Raw genomic sequence first — 15,624 nt, 5'->3', positions numbered from 1 at the left:
CCAGAGTCCAGGTGGTGCGCAGGGTCTCACCAGACTTCTACCACTTGAACTCTTTAAAAAGCTCAAAATATTCTGGGATAACATCCCTTATCTACCAGGTAGTAGATTGGCAGGGCAGATCAGGGACCAAACTCACAGGCTTCCGGCAGGGTTTGCTGGAGTCCAAAGAGGAGACCTGAAAAATCAACTTGGGCAAAAACTCCTAACACCTCCTATAACTTCAAAAGCAACTCATACTGCCCCAGAGCTCCCAGGAAGGAGCTGTCATAAAACCTCTCAAAGGTGACGGCCATTCCAGCACCCTCAAACGGGAGGGGCTATAAAGAATGGTTCCTCCGCTGACCTAGTGACCTATACTACACTGGTTAACCTATGAATTACCCAGGGCTTAATGGAAATGTGACCGTAGAGTCCATTACACCAGCATTTAGTAGTCATTTAGAATCATACTGCATACTCTGTAGGGCAATGATAATAGGACATTCAAAAGCCCAGAACTTTATTTTTCTCTTTTGGTGGTCTCCCTTTGCTTGAGAGCAGCTCCATAAGCAGTAGATTATGTACAGTGTTCTGCCAGAACATGATAGAAGGTGCTTCTTCTTGACTCCAATAATGTAGAATAGATTTCTTGGCCAGAAAAAAGACCTTAAGAGTCCATAGATTTTGCAATCCTCCTCCCATTTCTGTTGAACACAATACTCCAAACAGAGCTAACTTAGCTACTGAAAGGAATATGCCAAGTAAGATTTTGTTATGCATTCTGAAATGCATATTTCTAAAAAGCTTGGAACTTCACACAGGACTAGAAGGAATGGTCCAACTCACCCACTCCTGACTTGCATTTAATACATTTATGAGTCTGAACTTTTAGCAAAAAATGCATGTCTTTGGGAGAAATGAAATCTTAATAACAGTTAATATTGTGTCTTAAATAAAAAATTTAAAACATTTCCCAAACACCAATAAAATATTTAAAAAAATATCAGACACATCAAAGTACACCAAATAATTAAGACTAAAGATAAAAACATAGCAATATGTAAAATCCTGATGCCAGAAAAAGACAATATGGCCCATTAAGTCTGCCCATCCATCCAATTAATTTAGCATTATAATTCTCATTACTTCCTGTATTTATCACATGCTTTCTTGAATCCAGGTACTGTTTTTGTCTCTGCTTCTTCTCCTGGGAGGCTGTTACATGCATCCACCACCCTCTCTCTAAAGAAATATTTCCTAAGACTATTCCTGAGTCTACCTCCTATCAACCTCCTCTCATGATCCCTCATTCTAGAGCCTCCTTTCCATTGAAAAATGCTGACTTCCTGTGCATGGAAACCTTTGAGATATTTGAATGTCTCTTTCATATCTCCCATATCTTGCCTTTCTTCTAGTGTATATTCTTCATGTTTAGATCTTTAATTCTATCCTCATATGTTTTAGAATGAAAACAACTGACCATTTTAGTAGCTATATTCAGCTATATTCTGGACTGTCTCCAACCTGTTTATATTCTTTTGAAAGTGCAGCCTCCAGAACTGTACACAGAATTCCAAGTGAGATGTCACCAGGGACCTGTACAAGGACAATATCACCTCCCTTTTTCTGCTGACTATTCTTCTCCCTGTGTAGCCAATAATCTTTTTTACTTTTGCGATAGCTTATTTACCTGTTTGACCATCTTAAGATCATCACCCAGCCCCTGGCTTTCCATACCTGGGAACTTGATTTTCAGTCTCTCTGAGCTTGTTGTAGATTAGTGTGTGTGTGTCTGAGTGTGAATATGGTACTGCTGGGGGTGGGTGAATATGGAAGGTACATGCATAAACGTTCTACTCTTTCATGCATGTACTCTCTAAACCTTCTCTTATGACTTCCCAATGCTGAATTCAAGTTCACGCACACACATACACACACTCTATTTCAAATGTATACATGCTCAATCACACTCATGCTCACACACATACACACTCACACATATAAACACAGACATAATCTCTTGAGATGTGATTCGGCCGAACCTTTTGGTTCGGCTATCGGCCTGCCACTGGAAATTTCATTTCCTGCGGTTCAGGACAATTTTTTTTCGCTGTCCCAAACTGAAAAAAAACAAACCACCCCAACTCTTCAGATTTAATTAATTATAATCCCCCACCCTCCCGACCCCCCCAAAACTTGCCTAAAGTCCCTGGTAATCCAGTAGGGGTCCCAGGAGTGATCTTCCGCTCTCAGGCCATCAGCTGCCAGTAAATAAAATGGTGCCGGTGGCTCTTTGCCCTTACCATGTGACTGTGGCTATCTGTGCCATTGGCCGTCCTCTTACATGGTAGGAGCCTTGCTTTGCTCTCTGCTTGCCTTGCCTTGCTTTCTGCTTGCCTCTTCCTTACACCTGTGTCCTGCAGTATCCTTGTTGTGGTGTCTTTTCCTTGGCTTGCTTTTCCAGATTCCACCCTCTGTCTGGACATTGATCATCCTTGATGTCCATCTGGACCTGACCTTCTGCATTGCATTCAACTTTGCCCAATCTGCTGCCTGCTCTGACTAGAGGTGTGCATCCATTTTCCACGTATTTGTAATCCGCAACTTATTTTGTCCTATCTGTTAAATACGTGGGGAGGCGAAACGCATCGTGACTCCCCACGTATTTAACAGATTTCTGTTTTATTCGACCTCCTAAATAAAAATTTAAACCCCCCACCCTCCTGCCCCCCCCCCCCCCCAAGACTTACCAAAACTCCCTGGTGGTCCAGCGGCGAGTCCAGAAGCCATCCCTGCATTCTCACACCCACGTTTGCCGGTTTCATCATGACGCCGATAGCCTGTGTCACAGGGGCTACTGGTGCCATTGGTCAGTCCCTGTCACATGGTCACCGGCACCATCTTGTGCTCCTACCATGTGACAGGGGCTGACCAATGGCACCGGTAGCCCCTGTGACATAGTATGGGCAAAGGCTATCAGCGCCATTTTGAGTCCTGGCATCGGGCGGCAGGTCACTCCGGGACCCCCGTTAGACCCACAGGGACTTTTGGCCAGCTTGGGGGGCCTCCTGACCCCCACAAGACTTGCCAAAAGTCCAGTGGGGGTCCGGGAGCGACCTCGTGCACGCCGTCCGTCCGATGCCAATACTCAAAATGGCGCCGATCGCCTTTGCCCTCACTATGTCACACATAGTGAGGGCAAAGGCGATCGGCGGTGGGACTGACCAATGGCACCGGTAGCCCCTGTGACACAGGCATCATGATGAAACCGGCAAACGTGGGTGTGAGAATGCAGGGATGACTTACCAAACCTCCCACCAGGGGGGGGGGGGTCAGGAGGGTGGAGGGTTGTAGTTAATTTTAATTTTAGCTGGGACAGGAATTTAACTCGCCGTAGTAACGTATTGACAGATCGACAACTTATGGAATTCTCCATACTTCCGCATGAAACGGAATTGACCCCCCACGAACATGTATCACGAATGCAACAAAAACTTTTTGGCTGCACATCCCTAGCTCTGACCACTGGCTTGTCTTCTTGGATATGCTGTCTGCTGCCTGTCCCAACCTCTGGGTTGTCTTCTTGGATCTACTTCCTGCTGCCTGCCCAGACCTTTGCTTGATCCAGGATTCTCATTCCCCAGATTGTCCAAAGCATGGGCCTAATAGGCTTGCTCGCTAAGTTGTGCCAACAAAGCCACAGCACCAAGGGTTCAAACATACTGGATACTTTACATATTTGTGACCTGGATTGTCCACTGTTGGAAACAGAATACTTGCAGGGATACGGATATTCACTCACATAATGGTTTATGGATTTTTCTTCCAGGAACTTGTCCAAATCCTTTTCAAACACAACTACATTAATAGCTTTTACTACATCCTCTGGCAACAAATTCCAGATTTTAATTATGAGTTGAGTAAAAAAATAGTTTAATTGTGTGTCCCCTAGTTCAAAGAGTAAACCACTGATTCATGTTTACCCATTTGACTCCACTTCTATCATATCACCCTTGAGCTTTCGCTTCTCTAAGCTGAGGAACTCTAACCCCTTTAGCCCTTCCGAATAGGGGAATAGTCCCATCCCCTTTATCATTTTAGTCACTCTTCACTCTCTCTTGTTGCATGTGTGGCCGTGGCAGGCCCGTGGCCAGGCCCTCTTACCCATGTTCGCCTGCTCCAGCGCCTGGCTCTGACTCTCTTGCAGCTGTGGGCCGCCGCCTCCGACTCTGTGCTGCTCCCCATGCTCCCAGCTCCACAGCGGATGTCTCAGCTCCGCGGTGGGCCTCCCCGTGTAGTCCACAGGGAGATGCTACCGCCTTGCGCTGTGCCCTTCCCTAGGCACTTGCGCATCAGTTCTCCTTTTAAAGGGACCACAGCGGGAATCCAACCAGCGGCCCCGATGTTGACATCACTGGGTCCCAGTACTTAAGCCCGGGCCCAGCCACTGCTTCCTTGCCTTCGCAACAGGTCTCCATGCTAGTCGTGTGCTTATTTGCTTCTCCTGTGATTCCTCCATGTTCCTGGTTTCTGATTCGTCTGCGTTCCTGTTCCTGATCCTGGTACCCATTCGTGCTCCTGTGTTTCGTGTCTACCCTGCTTGTTGCTACTGCCTGTCTCCTGGCTCCGATCACTGCTTCGTCTGACAACGCTACTGATTGTTTCCTGGCTCTGAACTCTGCTTCGTCTAACTACGATCCTGCTCTTCGCCTGGTTTGACCTTTACTTTGCCTGAACATTCTCTAGTTGACTTCTGGTTTTGACCCACGCTTGTCTTGCCACTCTTCCCTGCCTGCCGCCTGCCCTGAGTTTAGCCTGTTCTACGAAACTCCTCTTGACTTCACTCTGGACTTGGCCTTTCAGGAATTGGACTGTTCTTTCTCGGACACCCTCTGTTTGCCTCCTATTCTCATTGGTGCCCTGGTCTCTGGGACTCCTGATCAGACTACCGACTTCTACCACTTCTGACCTCTGGATGACCTCCTCCTCGTCCTTGAGAATACCTCGGACTGAAGCCCACCTAAGTCTATCCAGCCCCAGTACCCAAGGGCCCAACCTGCGGGAAATGAGGGCTGGTATTGGTGAAGCTCCAGCCGGCCTTCGTCAGTCAGTCAGCCAGCTCCGCCTGCCGACGGTGGGGTCCCGTAGGGCTTGTCCTGCAGGTAGTGTCAACTCCACCTCAGCCCAAGGGTCCACCTCCTGCGCAACAGGCTGCCAAGGCCATGGTCTCAGTGGAGCCGTCTGCCCTTCAGGCCATTCCCGGACTAGCTTCCAAGGTGCAAGAGCAATAGCGGTTTCTCAAGGCATTGGCCTCCTCCATTGAGAAACTCCATGCCTGGCTTGATGCCCAATCAGTCTACCCAGCTCCAGTACCAGTTCCAAGCCAGCCAACAGCTGTCTCCCTCACCTTCTAGGACTCTGCTGGCCCTAACAGCTCTCCCTCGTTTCAACGGGGACTCTAAGCTCTGCAGAGGGTTTATTAACCAATGCTACATGCAATTTGCTCTGCAGCCGACCATCTTCCAAGATGAACTCATGAAGATTACCTTCAACTTGTCTCAACTGGTGGGTAAGGCGTTGGCATGGGCTTTCCCCCTGTGGGAGCATTCAGACTTGCTCCTACAAGAGCTATCTCACTTTGTGGCTGTCTTTCGTCGGACCTTCGATGATCCTGGATGGCAAGCTGTGGCAAGCACCAATCTTCTTCACCTGCGGCAAGGTCAATGGGCCCTGTACGACTACAGTATAGAATTTCAGACTCTTGCTACAGAGTTATCCTGGCAAGAAGATAGCCTGTCCAGGTAGGTAGCTCAGAGGCAATCTTCTCAGCTCAAAGATGAAGTAGTGGCCCGCGAGCTCCCGTCCTCCCTTGAGGACCTTATCGACTTGACTGGCCATATCGACCATCACCTCCAAGAGCACCACCGTGAAGCTCGGACACCCAGAAGACCCACTTTGGAACACTCCTGCTCACCACCTACCTCGGGTCCCGCCACCTGCGGAACCCCATCTATTTCTTAAACAGAAGAGCCTATGCAGTTGGGCCATGGGCGTTTGTCCCTGGAGGAGGACCTCCAGTGGAGGCAGTCAGGCCTATGTCTATATTGTGGAGTTCCTGGTCACCATCTCCAGACTTGTTCAGTCCATCTAGGGAACTTCCTGGTCTAAGTTCAGTAGGGGTCCTGAACTTGGGCGCTACTTCACTGGCCCCCAGTTATCTCTACCAGTCACTTTAACCTGGGACTTCCGTTCCTTCCCTGATAGACGCAGCAGGGGGAATCTTTATTCTCAAGGACCTAATTCAACTCCTGGGTATCTCTACCTGCTCCCTGGAAACTTCCTTGTGTATTGCCTCCATTTATGGTGAGCCATTGCCCGGCCGAATTTCCTTGATAACTGGACCAGTTCACCTTCTCACCGGTGCTCTCCATGAAGAAGTGGAACCTCTCATCTTAGAAAACTCCATTCACCCAGTGGTGCTAGGATTACCTTGGCTTCAGCATCACTCCATCCAGTTTGATTGGGGAACACTCCAGTTCTTGGAATGGAGCCCAGCTTTTCATCAGACCTGTCTGAAAAAGGTGGTATCACCTCCTACAGTCTCACTTGCGACCACCTTCTCTGGCATCCCTGCTCCGTACACAGATTTTGAGGATGTTTTCTCAAAACAGAAGGCTGATATCCTTCAGCCTCTCTGTAAGTTCAATTGCCCAATCAAACTTCTGCCAGGTACCACAACTCCTCAAGGCCAGACCTACCCACTGTCACAATCTGAGACCCGTGCCATGATGGATTATATCCAAGAGAACCTGACCAAAGGGTTCATTCGACCTTCAACTTCTCCCTTGGAATGGAATTTTTCTTCGTCACGAAGAAGGATGGGTCCTTGAGGCCATGTATTGACTATTGCGGCCTGAATGCCATAACTTGCAAAGACAAGTATCCTCTGCCTCTGTTCTCTGAGTTGTTTGATTGCCTCCAAGAGGCTTCCATTTCTACTAAATTAGACTTACGAGGAGCCTACAACCTGGTACACATCTGCCCTGAGGATATTTATTTATTTATTTATTTAGTTATTTATTTATTTTTATATACCGGCAACCGTTTGCACATCGTGCCGGTTTACAAGTAACTTACAACAAAAGATATATAGGCATAGCCTTTACAGAGAACGGTATATAACATAAACGCAGTAACAGAAAAATTAACTAAATAACTAGGGGAGGGATGGAGAGGGGTAGTCGAGACAAAAGAGGAGGCAGGGGGAGGGTGCAAACAGATACATAGGGATAAGATATGAATAGGGATTTGAGGTAAAAATATGTACACTGGTTATATACAAAAATTGTATGAATCTTTAGAGGGGGAGGGTGTTGGGTGTAGGTCCTGAACGGGGGTGTTGGAGAGAGATGATGGTTGGGCTAGCGTGTTAGTTGGTGAAGATGATGAAGAATGGGGGTATGCTTGGAGGAAAAGCCAAGTTTTGAGTTTCTTTTTGAAAGTAGGTGTGGAGGTTTCGGTACGTAGGTCAAGAGGCATAGAGTTCCAGAGGGAGGGGCCTGCAAGGGAAAGGGCTCTATTGGTGGTGGAGATGAGTCTAGTGGATTTTATGGAAGGAGGGATAAGAGTTCCACGGAGGGAAGCACGGGTGGGTCTTGTGGAGGTACGAGGGAGGAAGGGTAGGTTTAGCCAGTTGTAGTGTTCGTTAGTAATACTTTTGTGGATGAGGGTAAGGGTCTTGTAAATAATTCGTGAGTGAATGGGAAGCCAGTGGAGATCAATGAGGGTGGGAGTGATGTGGTCTTTCTTGTTGACATTGGTGAGGATGCGTGCAGTAGCGTTTTGGAGGAGTTGTAGAGGTTTGATGTGGGTAGAAGGGAGTCCAAGTAGGAGAGCGTTACAGTAGTCAATTTTTGAAAAAATTATGGATTGGAGTACCGTACGGAAATTGGAAAAGTAGAGAAGGGGTTTGAGTTTTTTGAGGTTTGTAGTTTAAAATAGCAGCTGCTAAGGATAGATTTGATATATGGTTTGAAGGTTAGTTGATTATCAAGTATAACACCCAGGTTTCTTGTGTCAGAGAGAAAGTTGGGGGAATGGAGAGTGGAGAGAGTGGGTGTGGCTGCATGTCTAGAGGAGACGAGGAGGAGTTCAGTTTTTTGCGGATTGAGGGCTAGGTGCATGTCAGTGAGGAGCTGGTTTATGGAGGCGAGAATGGTGTTCCAGTTTTGGAGTGCAGTGAGAACAGAGTTTTTGAAAGGGATGAGGATTTGCACATCATCCGCATAGATGAAGTGTGTGATACCAAGGTTGGAGAGGAGGTTTGTAAGGGGGAGCATGTAAATGTTAAATAAGGTGGAAGAGAGGGAGGACCCTTGGGGAACACCACAGTCGAGATTAACAGGAGGGGATATAAAATTGTCGGTGAGGACTGTGTAGGTACGGTTTTGGAGGAAGGACTTTATCCAAGAAAGAGCAGTACCTGAAATTCCTATACTGATGAGAGTGTTGATGAGGATGTTGTGATTTACGGTGTCGAAGGCGGAGGAAATATCTAGCATGGCAATGAGGTAGGAGTTACCGGCATCCATTCCTTTGATGATTGTATCTGTAAGGGAGAGGAGTAGGGATTCCGTACTGAGGTGTTTTCGGAAACCGTATTGTGTTGGTAGGAGTATATTGGATTGTTCTAGGTAGTCAGAGAGACGGGAGTTTACAAGTTTCTCAATGACTTTGGAGAGGAAAGGGAGATTGGAGATAGGACGGAGGTTAGATAGATTGGAGGGATCAAGAGAGGGTTTTTTTAGAATGGGTTTGACCACAGCTTGTTTTAGGGAGTTAGGGACCAGGCCGTGTTCCAGGGAGCAGTTCACGATTTTGGAGAGTGTGGTGGCTATTGTTTTAGGAATAGCGAGAAGAAGTTTAGTTGGGATGGTTTCCGAGGGATGGGAGGAAGGTCTCATCTTTTTTAAGATGTTCTCTATTTCTAGAGTTGAGGAGGGTTCAAACGAAGCGAGGATGGTGGGTGTATGTGTGGGGGGGGTTATGCTGTTGGTGTTGGGGGAGGTCTTGGTATTAGGGGTGAACTTGGCAGTGATGTTGGATATTTTGTTCTTAAAGAAGAGGGCAATTTCATTGCATCGGGTCTGTGTGGCGGGGACTTAAGGTGTAGACATGTTGGGTTTGGTGAGATTTGAGACTAGGGTAAATAGTGCCTTTGGGTTGAATTGGAGGTGGTGAATTTTCTTAGCATAATATTCTTTTTTGGTTGTTTGAATGGCGTTTCTATATGTGTGCATGAGTTGGTAATAGATGGTTTTTGTGGCAGGAGAGGGGTGTTTGTGCCAGTGTCTTTCAGCTGCTCTAAGCTGGATTTTTTGGGTTTTGAGCGTATGGGTGTACCAGGTTTTTTGGATGATTTGGTTTGTGTGATTGTTTTTCGAATGATTGGGCATAAGTTGTTGGCGATTTTTTGGGTAGTTTCTGTCCAGGAGGATATGGCACTATCTGCTGTCTCCAGGTCAATGTGATTTGGGATGTTGGAGCATGCCGTTGCTAGGGTGTCTAGGGGGCAGGTTTTACGAAGTTGGAAGGATTTAGGCTGAGGGGGAGAGGAGATGGATGGGGTTTGTAGAGAGAGGGTTGTATTGATAATGGAGTGGTCAGACCAGGGGACAGGGAGGCATGTGGGGGGGTGGATGATGTTGATGAGTGAGTTAGTGAAAATAAGGTCGAGGGTATGACCGGCTTTGTGGGTTGGGGAGTGAATAAGTTGGGTGAGGCCCATTGCGTCTAAGGATGAGATGTAGGCTTCGCATGGTGGGGATTGTGGTGTGGAATCGACATGGAGATTAAAATCGCCAAGGATTATCGTGGGGATGTCGGGGGAGAGAGAGACGGTGAGGAATTCGATGAGGGGGGAGGGGTATTTTTCTAGTAGGCCAGGAGGGGTATAGATTAGGCAGATTTGTAGAGATTGCAATTTGAAAAAGCCTACTTCGTATTGATTGGGAATATTGCAGGTTTGTGAGGTGAGCTTGAATTCTCTTTTAGCGGGGAATAGAGAAAATGTCATAGATTTCAGTAGGGAGTTGGTTAATGAGGGGGGTGTCACAGGGTTTAAACCAGGGTTTAAACCAGGTGTCAGTTACTGCAAAAATTTCTGGTTTGGAGTCAGTTAAAATATCGTGGAGGAGGTGAGTTTTTTTCTTCAGGGATTGGGCGTTAATGAGTAGGAGAGAAATGAGGGAGAAGGTGAGGGCTTGAGAGTTAGGAGATATGGGGATGGGGGTCAGACACCTTTTTTGAGTGTTGTGTTGGCTGTAGGGGGGGAGGAATAGCTTTGAGGGGTACCTGACTAGGTAATTGGGGGGACAGAGGTAGGTGTGTGGAGGCATTTTTGGGTGGGGGGCTAGTAGATGTGTATTGGGGAGAGAGACAGGTTGTGCGATGCGGGCACAATAATGCAGTTGAACAGATTAATGCAATCGAAAACTGGAAAATGGATAACTGGATTTCTGGAAAATGGCCTTTAATACCAGGGATGGGCATTATGAATACCTGCTAATGCCTTTTGGCCTCTGTAATGCCCCTGCAGTATTTCAGCGAATGATCAATGTGATCAATGAGATCTTCCGGGACCTCCTGGACATCAAAGTTGTCACATACCTTGATGACATTCTTGTCTTTTCCAAGGACTTAGCTACCCACCGTGCTGATATTCGTACGGTCCTCCAACGTCTTTGTGAGAACCATCTGTTTGCCAAGTTAGACAAATGTCTCTATGAACAATCCAGTTTACCCTTCTTAGGGTATATCATTTCACAACGAGAGTTTTCCATGGACCCAGACAAATTTAAAGTAATCCAAGATTGGCGCCAACCAGTGGTCCTTTGGGCTCTTCCGTGATTCCTAGGATTCACAAATTATTACCACCATTTTATCGCTAATTACTCCATCCTGGTGACTCCCCTCACAGCTATGAACCATAAGGGCCGTGATACCCGGACTGGTCCCCTGAGGCCCTTGCTGCTTTTCAACATCTCAAAAATGCCTTCCTCGCTGGACCCTGTATGCGACACCAAGACCCAAACTGCCCCTTCATAGTCAAAGTAGATGCCTCCACAGCTGGGGTGGTCCTGAGCCAGCACTCGACATTGGGAACCTTAACTCCATGTTCCTTTTTCTCCAGCAAGTTCTCTCCCACGGAACAGAATTATAGTATTGGCGATCAAGAGCTACTTGCAATCAAGCTTGCCTTAGAAGAGTCGTGTCCTTGGCTAGAGGGTGCCAACACCAACAATTTTTACTGACCACAAAAACCTTGAACACCTGAGTGATGCCCAGTGCCTTAATGCTCGCCAGGCCCACTGGGCATTATTCTTTTCCAGGTTTAACTTCGAACTCCGGTATCGACCTGCAGAGAACATATGCCATGCCTCACTCCTTTGAACCCACAGATGTTCCCAAAGAGCCTAGCCACATCATTGAACCCTCATATATTCGATTATCAGCAACTTTTCCAGTACCAGCTGGGAAAACCGCCATACCTTGTCAGCTTCGGAAGAGAGTTCTCCGTTGGGCATATGATTCGAAGTTCACCGGTCACCCAGGATGGGCGCAAACTCTTGTTCTTCTCCAGCGATTCTTTATTTATTTATAGGGTTTATATACCGGAGGTTCCTGTATAAAATACATATCACCCCGGTTTACAAGAAACAAGAACTATCGCTTCATTTAGCGGTTTACATTGAACTTTGATTCTTCTGGTGACCCACCATGGTCAGTAATACCAGAGCATATGTCGATTCCTGCAACACATGTGCCCAGCAGAAGCCCCCCAGTTGGTCGGCCCTGGGGCCTTCTTCAGCCACTTTCTGCTCCGAAGGAGCCATGGATGCACCTCTCCATGAATTTTGTTGTGGATTTGCCTCTGTCAGAAGGAAACATGGTAATTTGGGTCATCATCGATAGGTTCTCTAAAATGGCCCATTTTGTTCCACTGCCTGGCCTACCTTCAGCTCCAGAACTGGCAACCCTCTTTTTCCTCCATGTGTTCCGGCTACATAGCCTACCCAAGGACATTACTTCAGACAGAGGTCCCCAGTTCATCACCTGCTATTGGCGCACCCTGTGCTGCAAGTTTGGCATTAACATCAGCCTCACCACAACTTACCACCCAGAGGCCAATGGTCAAGCTGAATGCATGAATTTTTCTTTGCACCTATATTAATGATTGGCAGGACAACTGGGCAGAACTTCTCCCGTGGGTGGAGTTTTCCCACAACTCCCATATCGCTGCTGCTACTGGGGTATCACCATTCACCATTGTCTATGGCAGGCAGCCAAGGCCTCTTGGCATGCATAACACATTCCATGAGTCCCTGCTGAAACTGGTGATTCTCTCCTGGCCATCTCGTAAGGCACCTGAACCATCTCATCTGGTTGATGAATCCAATACTACCTACAAGGTCCGAGAAGTCCTTGACGTCCCCTACAGGGGTCATCAGTGGGAGTACCTCCTCTCATGGGAGGGTTATGGCCCAGAAGAAAACTCTTGGGAGCCAGCATACAACATCCCCATGCTCCCAGATCCCAGCACCACAGCAGATACCTCAGCTCCACAGCATCCCTCCCTGCGTGGTCCGCAGACAAATGCCTCACGCCATGCCCCACCCTAAGCGCACACACATCAGTTCTCCTTTTAAAGGAGCTATGGCAGAAATCCAACCCACGGCCCCGGATGTTGACATCACCGGGTCCCGGTACTTAAGGCTCGGCCCAGCCACTGCTTCTTTGCCTTGGCAACAAGTCTCCACGCTAGTCGTGTACTTAGTTGCTTCTCCTGTGATTCCTCCATGTTTCTGTTTACTGTTTTGTCTGCGTTACTATTCCTGATCCTGGTATCCGTTCCTGCTCCTGTGTTCTGGGTCTACCCCGCTTGTTGCTACTGCCTGACTCCTGTCTCTGACCACTGCTTCGTCTGATCACGCTACAGATTGTTTCCTGGCTCCGACCACTTCTTTGTCTGACCACACTACTGTTTGTCTCCTGGCTCTGACCTCTGCTTCGATGGCTACAATCCTGCTCATCTCCTGTTTCGACCTTTCTGGTTTTGACCCATGCTTGTCTTGTCACTCTTCCTTGCCTGCCACCTGCCCTGACTTCAGCCTACTCTACAATGCTCCTCTTGACTTCGCTCTGGATATGGCCTTTCAGGCTTCAGCCTGTTCTTACTCGGGTGTCTGCCTCCTGTTCTTATTGGCGCCCAGGTCTCCGGGACTCCGCTTCGTCCAGATCAGACCACCAACTTCTACTGCTGCTGACCTCTGGCTAACCTCCTCATCATCATTGAGAAGACCTCAGACGGAGGCCCACCTAGGTCCAGCCAGCCCCAGTACCCAAAGGATCAACCTGCGGGGAACGAGGGCTGGTATTGGTGAAGCTCCAGCTGGCCTCCATCAGTCAACCTGCTCCGCCTGCCGACATTGGGTTCCCATAGGGCTTGCCTTGCAGATAGCGTCAACCTCACCTCGGCCCAAAGTACACCTCCTGTGCAACATATCTTTTCTAATTTGCCTATATCTTTTTTGAGATGCATTGTCTAGGATTGCAAACAATACTCAAAGTGTGGTCACTCCATGGTGCAATATAGAGACATTTTGACACCATCTGCATTATTCTCTATTCCTTTTCTAATAATTCCTAGCATTCTATTTGCTTTCATGGCCACACACTGAGCAGAGGATTTTAACATATTAATCACAATGACATCTACCTTCTCCTACATGGTGACTCATAATGTGAATTTTGCACATGATCACTCAGATACAGACATGCTCACTCACTCTTTTCTCTCTCCAGAAGATACTAGCTGCAGCAGTTTCCTTTTGGCCCTGGATGACACTTCTTTCTTCATACCAAGGAGTTCCACACTTTGCCACCTCCTTCTCCTCTTTCTTCAGTGGTGGGACCTGATTATTCCTGGTACTGCTTGCTATTTCTGGCCCTGCAGCCGGATAGTGCTCTGCCTCCTGCTCTTTTGGATCTGCATCCCAATGCTTCACCATCTTTTTCTCCTTTTATTGGGGTGGAGCCAATGGTGCTCTGCCCCCTATTCTTTTGGCTCTATCGCCCAAAGTTTTACCTCTTATTGCTTCTTTTTCTTCAGGCTTTGGGGTCAACAATTCTCTGCCTTCTGTTCTTCTATCTCCGCGTTCTGATGCTGCACTGCCTCTTGCACCTTTTTCTTCAGGCCACAGGGTTGACAATCTCTTCTTTCTGTTCTTCTGACCCTGAGTTTCAACACTGCACTGCCTTTTCTTTCTCTTCTGGCCATCAGGGTCCATACTGCTGTACCATCTGAGTCCTCCCTGCTCCTTCTTTCAGTGGTTGTTTCTTCTTCTTCTCATGCCCAGTACTTTCACTGGCTATTTCTGGGCCTTTGGAGTGGATGCTCTAATGGTGTTCCTAGGGTAGATGTGCCTAAGGCCATGGCCACATTTGCCATAGGCTAGCTACGGCTCTTGAAAGACCATTAATATGGTACATCTGGGACATGGCAAGTAGGCAGAGTAACTCTAAGTCTTCTAAGGTAGAATAAAAGAGGCATGGCTGGTAGGCAGAGCAGCAACAGCAAAACCCCTAAGGTGGCACATCTAGTGCATTGTCGGTAGGCAGAGAGGTTGTAAGACCCCCTAAAATGGTCCATAAGAGGCATGACAGATAGGCAGACCAGAAGCAGCAAGGCTCCAAAGGCTGAATATAAGATACACGGCAGGTCAGCAGTGCAGAAGTAGCAAGACTCCTAAGGTGTTGCAAGCACAAAGGAGCTTTCTTGAGCTATGAGTTCCTCAAGTTCTGATTCAGGGAATCCCAGACAAGATATTCCTTGGAATCAGTTATTTTTGCTTTCATTGACAGAGATGCAATAATGAATGAAGAGGAGTGAGGAGCTGTTTTTGGCTGTTGAACTTCTTCTGCCGCAGTCCATGCCTCTGCCCTGATATTGTCTGCTTTGGATGGCTCTTACACACTTCCTTCTGCTGCGAAACAAGAGGGAGAGGAACAGGCAGTGATGGCACATGCTTTCCAAATTTAAATTATTTTTAACTTTAAGCTATCTCCACTCCTGCCATTCTGTGGCCAAAGAAGTCCCTCTTTAATTTTGGACAGAACTGACTTTTTTCACTTCTATTATGCTGGGTTGCCTCTGGATCACTTCCTGTACCCCTGACAACATCATCTCCTCTTTCTTTTCTTTAGATAATGAAATTTGTTCAAGTGCACTGCCTTCTGGGGGTTTGGATATTACAAATAAATTTAATTAGTAATATTATTACTGTATCTCTACTCACAGATCATAGTACTATTGACTGTATGGAGAACTCTCTGTCACACACGCATACACGCACACACACACACACACATACAAATACACATAAAAACAGTGCTTGTATGCTGCACTATGTGCTCTAGTGTTGATTGACTCCACACACAAAAAAAAACTGATAAACATTTATAGTATCAAAAAGTCTGTCAGCCTGGTATAACTTTTCTCTTCAGTTTCTGAATGTCCATTGCTCAACTCACTGGTGTTCAGCAAGAGGCAAAAATAATCACTGGCAATGTTGCTACTGCCCCCAC

This window comes from Rhinatrema bivittatum, chromosome 2 (genome assembly GCF_901001135.1).
Source record: "Rhinatrema bivittatum chromosome 2, aRhiBiv1.1, whole genome shotgun sequence".
Classification (NCBI taxonomy): Eukaryota; Metazoa; Chordata; class Amphibia; order Gymnophiona; family Rhinatrematidae; genus Rhinatrema; species Rhinatrema bivittatum.
This window is presented reverse-complemented; position numbering follows the sequence as displayed.